This window comes from Phyllobates terribilis, unplaced genomic scaffold, assembly GCF_046119375.1.
Source record: "Phyllobates terribilis strain yellow unplaced genomic scaffold, ASM4611937v1 Scaffold_31__1_contigs__length_13893835, whole genome shotgun sequence".
Taxonomy (NCBI): domain Eukaryota; kingdom Metazoa; phylum Chordata; class Amphibia; order Anura; family Dendrobatidae; genus Phyllobates; species Phyllobates terribilis.
This window is the reverse complement of record NW_027362791.1, coordinates 5,895,359-5,903,744: the sequence shown is the minus strand read 5'-3', so window position 1 is coordinate 5,903,744 and position 8,386 is coordinate 5,895,359.

The window sequence follows — 8,386 nt, the reverse complement described above, 5'->3', positions numbered from 1 at the left end:
GCAGATGGTGAAATTCAACCTCTTAGCTTTCTCATGGCTAGGAGGAAATGGTCTTTTACTTGTCCACATCTGAGGGACCGAGGGCTGGCTACTGTGCTTAGACGGGATTGATAAGGGTGTCCCCGGCAAACTGCCGGTCTGTGAGGAAGATGCAGGCGGACATGTTAGGTTGCCTTGATCCAAAGGTGGTGCTATCGATGTCGGACAGCGCTCAACACCAGCTGGTGTTACCACCTCCAAAGAAAATGATGACCTGCCAATCACGCTGGCTGTTGCAGGTAAAGAGGTGGCAGGTCTGCGCCCCAAAACAGGTGTGACTGCTGTCCCCCCAGTCACAGAGGATGAAGAGGCCGCGGATGCACAAGATATGGCAGACGGTAGTTGGCCCGGCCGGCTAGGCCGCATTGTAGCACACTGAGCTTCCCACTGCAACTTATGCTTCATGTCCATGTGCCGGTTCATGCATGAAGTACTCAAACTATGTATTTTTTGGCCTCTACTTAGCTTTTGCTGACAAATGTTACAGATAACACGAGTTGGGTCATCTTTATCGATCTGAAAAAATGCCCAGGCTATGCAAGGCTTAGCACCCATGCGACCTGAAGAGCCACCACGACTTGTGGTCAGAGGCAGAGTTGTGTTTGAGGATGCAGTTGTTGACGTGCTTCCAGTACTACGTCTCTGTCCAGGAAGGCGCAACCTGACCTCGTCGTCACTAGCATCTTCCTCCACCTCCTCTGCTGACCTCATCTCTTGGCTGACTGTGGGTTGACAGTAAGTGGGATCTCCAACCTCATCATCATCACCCTGTGCGTTATCACACCCATCGTCCTCAGAGCCAACCTGTTCCTGCCCTGACAAAAAACTAAAGTTGTCGCTCCAATCAGGTATTTGAGTCTCATCATCGTCTTCCTCATTGTCTCCACCAACAGGAGTTACAGTTTGGGAATGAGGGTCTACATTATGGTCAGAACCTTCTGCGTCTGGTCCTGGATCCGACTCATAAAGATTCTGGGCATCAGTGCAGATCATTTCCTCGTCTGGATTCACAGAAGCGCTGGAGTCAACCTCTGATTCCCAGGCTATAGTATGAGTAAACAGCTCTGCAGACTCAACCATCTGTTCTACCTCATACTCAGATGGGCAGCTGGAGATTTGGGAGCTGTGAGGAAGCAAGTGCGATTGGGGTGACACCTTTGAGGACTGGAGTATTTGTGATGTTGAAGTTGATGTGGAGGAGAGCCCACTTAAAGGAGCACTTGATATCCGTTGAAGCACCTGCTGTTTTTGTGCCTCATCTGGAATTTGTAGCGATTGGCGTGGCCGTAAGAAAGGGATCTTATCACATTGTCCGCTAAAAGAAGTAGACATTTTAGTTTGGCTGGAAGATGGTCTTTCTTCTGCAGATGTTACTGTTGCTTTAACACCTAAACCACGGACACAACCTTTTTTCCCCTTCCCAACACGCCTATTCCCCTTTCCACCAGGAGCAGGCCTTTTTCCACTCATTTTGGTGGTTAACTAATTCACAACTCTGGAGTTGTTTGCACAAAAAAACAATGGATGGGAACCGAGCAGAGCTGAGGGGCCAAATTGTGGTATTAGGCCAAAACAATTGGCTGGGTTGGATGCAGAAAAAAATTATATTCAATTTGCAACCTGATGGAGGTCAGTATAGATGGACTAATAGAACAAGTCCTACACACAGCTAGAAGCCCAAATATTTTTTCAGAGGTAGATGCAGAAAAAAATTATAATCAGTTTGCAACCTGATGGAGGTCAGTATAGATGGACTAATAGAACAAGTCCCACACACAGCTAGAAGCCCAAATATTTTTTCAGAGGTAGATGCAGAAAATATATATATTCAGTTTGCAACCTGATGGAGGTCAGTATAGATGGACTAATAGAGAAAGTCCCACACACTGCTAGAAGGCCAAATATTTTTTCAGAGCTAGATGCAGACAAAAAATTATTTTGAATTTGCAACTTGATGGAGGTCAGTATAGGTGGACTAATAGAACAAGTCCCACACACTGCTAGAAGGCCAAATATTTTTTCACATCTAGATGCAGATAAAAATTATTTTTAATTTGCAACCTGATGGATGTCAGTATAGATGGACTAATAGATAAAGTCCCACACACTGCTAGAAGGCCAAATATTTTTTCAGAGCTAGATGCAGAAAAAAATTATATTCAGTTTGCAACCTGATGGAGGTCAGTATAGATGGACTAATAGAACAAGTCCCACACACAGCTAGAAGCCCAAATATTTTTTCAGAGGTAGATGCAGAAAAAAATTATATTCAGTTTGCAACTTGATGGAGGTCAGTATAGATGGACTAATAGAGAAAGTCCCACACACTGCTAGAAGGCCAAATATTTTTTCAGAGCTAGATGCAGACAAAAAATTATTTTTAATTTGCAACCTGATGGAGGTCAGTATAGATGGACTAATAGAGAAAGTCCCACACACTGCTAGAAGGCCAAATATTTTTTCAGAGCTAGATGCAGACAAAAAATTATTTTGAATTTGCAGCGTGATGGAGGTCAGTATAGATGGATTAATATAACAAGTCCCACACACTGCTAGAAGGCCAAATATTTTTTCAGAGCTAGATGCAGAAAAAAATTATATTCAGTTTGCAACCTGATGGAGGTCAGTATAGATGGACTAATAGAACAAGTCCCACACACAGCTAGAAGCCCAAATATTTTTTCAGAGGTAGATGCAGAAAAAAATTATATTCAGTTTGCAACCTGATGGAGGTCAGTATAGATGGACTAATAGAACAAGTCCCACACACAGCTAGAAGCCCAAATATTTTTTCAGAGGTAGATGCAGAAAAAAAATATATTCAGTTTGCAACCTGATGGAGGTCAGTATAGATGGACTAATAGAGAAAGTCCCACACACTGCTAGAAGGCCAAATATTTTTTCAGAGCTAGATGCAGACAAAAAATTATTTTGAATTTGCAACCTGATGGAGGTCAGTATAGGTGGACTAATAGAACAAGTCCCACACACTGCTAGAAGCCCAAATATTTTTTCAGAGGTAGATGCAGAAAAAAATTATATTCAGTTTGCAACCTGATGGAGGTCAGTACAGATGGACTAATAGAACAAGTCCCACACACAGCTAGAAGCCCAAATATTTTTTCAGAGGTAGATGCAGAAAAAAAAATATTCAGTTTGCAACCTGATGGAGGTCAGTATAGATGGACTAATAGAGAAAGTCCCACACACTGCTAGAAGGCCAAATATTTTTTCAGAGCTAGATGCAGACAAAAAATTATTTTTAATTTGCAACCTGATGGAGGTCAGTATAGATGGACTAATAGAGAAAGTCCCACACACTGCTAGAAGGCCAAATATTTTTTCAGAGCTAGATGCAGACAAAAAATTATTTTTAATTTGCAACCTGATGGAGGTCAGTATAGATTGACTAATATAGAAAGTCCCACACACTGCTAGAAGGCCAAATATTTTTCAGAGCTAGATGCAGATAAAAATTATTTTTAATTTGCAACCTGATGGATGTCAGTATAGATGGACTAATAGAGAAAGTCCCACACACTGCTAGAAGGCCAAATATTTTTTCAGAGCTAGATGCAGAAAAAAATTATATTCAGTTTGCAACCTGATGGAGGTCAGTATAGATGGACTAATAGAACAAGTCCCACACACTGCTAGAAGGCCAAATATTTTTCAGAGCTAGATGCAGACAAAAAATTATTTTTAATTTGCAGCGTGATGGAGGTCAGTATAGATGGACTAATAGAACAAGTCCCACACACTGCTAGAAGGCCAAATATTTTTTCAGAGCTAGATGCAGAAAAAAATTATATTCAGTTTGCAACCTGATGGAGGTCAGTATAGATGGACTAATAGAACAAGTCCCACACACAGCTAGAAGCCCAATTATTTTTTCAGAGGTAGATGCAGACAAAAAATTATTTTTAATTTCCACCCTGATGGAGGTCAGTATAGATGGACTAATAGAGAAAGTCCCACACACTGCTAGAAGGCCAAATATTTTTTCAGAGCTAGATGCAGACAAAAAATTATTTTGAATTTGCAGCGTGATGGAGGTCAGTATAGATGGACTAATAGAACAAGTCCCACACACTGCTAGAAGGCCAAATATTTTTTCAGAGCTAGATGCAGAAAAAAATTATATTCAGTTTGCAACCTGATGGAGGTCAGTATAGATGGACTAATAGAACAAGTCCCACACACTGCTAGAAGCCCAAATATTTTTTCAGAGCTAGATGCAGAAAAAAATTATAGTCAATTTGCAACCTGATGGAGGTCAGTATAGATGGACTAATAGAATGATGCTATGCCCAAAAGATTTTACTTCACTAGGTGCAGTAAAAAAATTGGTATTCTATACACAGGTGGTATATCTTGCAACACAGATAGGCTACTCCACTGACTAACACACTCTGCAATAGGCCAAAAAGGATTAGCTTTGCTAGATTCAGCCACATACTGTGAAAAAAACTTGCACAGCACTGGCACAGACCTGCCTGGCAAAAACTGATAGGACTTGATGTAACCTAGTCCTGAAAAGGACTGCAATTACAATTAGTCTTTACTCCCACAATCTATCTATTTAAGAGCACAGACCTGCCTGATAAAAGTCGTAGGAAATGCTGTAACCTAGTCCTTAAAAGGACTGCAATCACAACTATTCCCTACTCCCAAGCTTGTGCGAAAATTGGCTTGAAATTAACAAGGTATAGCGCACACAGCAACAGCGGTGCCATCTAACACGCAGCTGCAGCAGTGAGAAAATGGTGGCGACAGGGAAAATGGCTGGGTCTTATAGGGCAAGGACATGTGACATACACTGCCAATGACACATGCCCTTGCTTGTGTGAAAAAAAGCACTTCGCTCCATGTGTGCGCTGCAGATAGGCTGACAGATTGCACCTCCCCACTGTAAATGCGGGAAAGAGAAAAAAAAATGGAGTTCTTCATTATTCCTGCAGAGATCCATCCCCTGCCCCTCCCCCCACCCCGCTGTACACTCAAACTGCGTATTAACAATAATTTTCATCATTACTGAGAAAAAATCCAGTTATGATTTTGGTGCACGAACAGTTATCGAACATAACCTCGAACAGCCGAATTTTTCTAAAATCGTTCGTGTTCGCCGAACGGCTCGAACACCGCCCAAAACAGCTCGAATTTGAGATTGGCGAACAGTTCTAGTCGAACACCGCTCATCTCTACCGATGAGTCCTTTATATTTAGTCGTTTTCAGCCAATTTTCTGACTTATTGAAAATTTCACTTTTTGGTGAAAATATCCATTAAATGAGGGAATAATATGCGTGAGGGTACCCCAGGAGAGTTCCAAATGTGTGTGGGTAGAATATATATATAACATGAGTAAAATTGAAAAAAGTTGAAAAACATTTTTTTTGGACTTAGTCATTTTTCCGGCTTTAGTCAGACTTTCAGAGAGGGGAAAATGTTAGTGAGCATTCCGATTTCAGTTCCAGAGCGATTTGCCGGATAAGTCCTTTATATTTAGTCGTTTTCAGCCAATTTTTGACATTTTGAAAATTTCACTTTTTGATGAAAATATCCATAAAATGAGGGAATAATATGTGTGAGGGTACCCCAGGAGAGTTCCAAATGTGTGTGGGTAGAAATTGAAACGGGGGTAAAATTACGGGGGTAAAATTGAAAAAAGTTGAAAAATTTTTTTTTTTGGGACTTAGTCATTTTTCCGGCGTTTTTCAGACTTTCAGAGAGGGGAAAATGTCAGTGAGCGTTCCGATTTCAGTACCAGAGCAATTCGCCTGATGAGTTCTTGATATTTAGTCATTTTTAGCCCATTTTCTGACTTTTTGAAAATTTCACTTTTTGATGAAAATATCCATTAAATGAGGGAATAATATGTGTGAGGGTACCCCAAGAGAGTTCCAAATGTGTGTGGGTAGAATATATATATAACATGGGTAAAATTGAAAAAAGTTGAAAAACATTTTTTTGGGACTTAGTCATTTTACCGGCTTTAGTCAGACTTTCAGAGAGGGGAAAATGTCAGTGAGCATTCCGATTTCAGCTCCAGAGCGATTCGCCCGAAGAGTCCTTTATATTTAGTCATTTTCAGCCAATTTTCTGACTTTTTGAAAATTTTACTTTTTGGTGAAAATATCCATTAAATGAGGGAATAATATGTGTGAGGGTACCCCAGGAGAGTTACAAATGTGTGTGGGTAGAATATATATCCCACGGGGGTAAAATTGAAAAAAGTTTAAAAAAAATTTTTTGGGGAACTTAGTCATTTTTCCGGCGTTTTTCAGACTTTCAGAGAAGGGAAACTATCAGTGAGCATTCCGATTTCAGATCCAGAGCAATTCGCCTGATGAGTTCTTGATATTTAGTAATTTTTAGCCCATTTTCTGACTTTTTGAAAATTTCACTTTTTGGTGAAAATATCCATTAAATGAGGGAATAATATGCGTGAGGGTACCCCAGGAGAGTTCCAAATGTGTGTGGGTAGAATATATATATAACATGGGTAAAATTGAAAATAGTTGAAAAACATTTTTTTGGACTTAGTCATTTTTCTGGCTTTAGTCAGACTTTCAGAGAGGGGAAACGATCAGTGAACATTCCGATTTCAGCTCCAAAGCGATTCGCCCGATGAGTCCTTTATATTTAGTCATTTTCAGCCAATTTTCTGACTTTTTGAAAATTTCCCTTTTTGGTGAAAGTATCCATGTAATGATGGAATAATATGTGTGAGGGTACCCCAGAAGAGTTCCAAAAGTGTGTGGGTAGAATATATATCCCACGGTGGTAAAATTGAAAAAAGTTGAAAAAAAATTTTTTTGAACTTAGTCATTTTTCCGGCATTTTTCAGACTTTCAGAGAGGGGAAAATGTCAGTGAGCGTTCCGATTTCAGTTCCAGGGCGATTCTCCCGATGAGTCCTTTATATTTAGTCGTTTTCAGCCAATTTTTTGACTTTTTGAAAATTTAACTTTTTTGTGAAAATATCCATTAAATGAGGGAATAATATGTGTGAGGGAACCCCAGGAGAGTTCAAAATGTGTGTGGGTAGAATATATATATAACATGGGTAAAATTGAAAAAAGTTGAAAAACATTTTTTTTGGACCTATTCATTTTACCGGCTTTAGTCAGACTTTCAGAGAGGGGAAAATGTCAGTGAGCATTCCGATTTCAGCTCCAGAGCGATTCGCCTGATGAGTCCTTTATATTTAGTCATTTTCAGCCAATTTTCTGACTTTTTGAAAATTTTACTTTTTGGTGAAAATATCCATTAAATGAGGGAATAATATGTGTGAGGGTACCCAAGGAGAGTTCCAAATGTGTGTGGGTAGAATATATGTATAACATGGGTAAAATTGAAAAAAGTTGAAAAACATTTTTTTTGGACTTAGTCATTTTACCGGCTTTAGTCAGACTTTCAGAGAGGGGAAAATGTCAGTGAGCGTTCCGATTTCAGTTCCAGGGCGATTCACCCGATGAGTCCTTTATATTTAGTCGTTTTCAGCCAATTTTCTGACTTTTTGAAAATTTAACTTTTTGGTGAAAATATCCATTAAATGAGGGAATAATATGTGTGAGGGAACCCCAGGAGAGTTCCAAATATGTGTGGGTAGAAATTGAAACGGGGGTAAAATTATGGGGGTAAAATTGAAAAAAGTTTAAAAAAATTTTTTTGGGGGACTTAGTCATTTTTCCAGCGTTTTTCAGATTTTCAGAGAGGGGAAAATATCAGTGAGCGTTCCGATTTCAGTTCCAGAGCAATTCGCATGATGAGTTCTTGATATTTAGTCATTTTTAGCCCATTTTCTGACTTTTTGAAAATTTCACTTTTTGGTGAAAATATCCATTATATGAGGGAATAATATGTGTGAGGGTACCTCAGGAGAGTTCCAAATGTGTGTGGGTAGAATATATATATAACATGAGTAAAATTGAAAAAAGTTGAAAAACATTTTTTTTGGACTTAGTCATTTTTCCGGCTTTAGTCAGACTTTCAGAGAGGGGAAACTGTCAGTGAGCATTCTGATTTCAGCTCCAGAGCGATTCGCCCCATGAGTCCTTCATATTAAGTCATTTTCAGCCAATTTTCTGACTTTTTGAAAATTTAACTTTTTGGTGAAAATATCCATTAAATGAGGGAATAATATGTGTGAGGGTACCCCAGGAGAGTTCCAAATGTTTGTGGGTAGAATATATATCCCAAGGGGGTAAAATTGAAAAAAGTTGAAAAAAATTTTTTTGGGGGGAGTTAGTCATTTTTCCGGCGTTTTTCAGACTTTCAGAGAGGGGAAAATGTCAGTGAGCATTCCGATTTCAGTTCCAGAGCAATTCGCCTGATGAGTTCTTG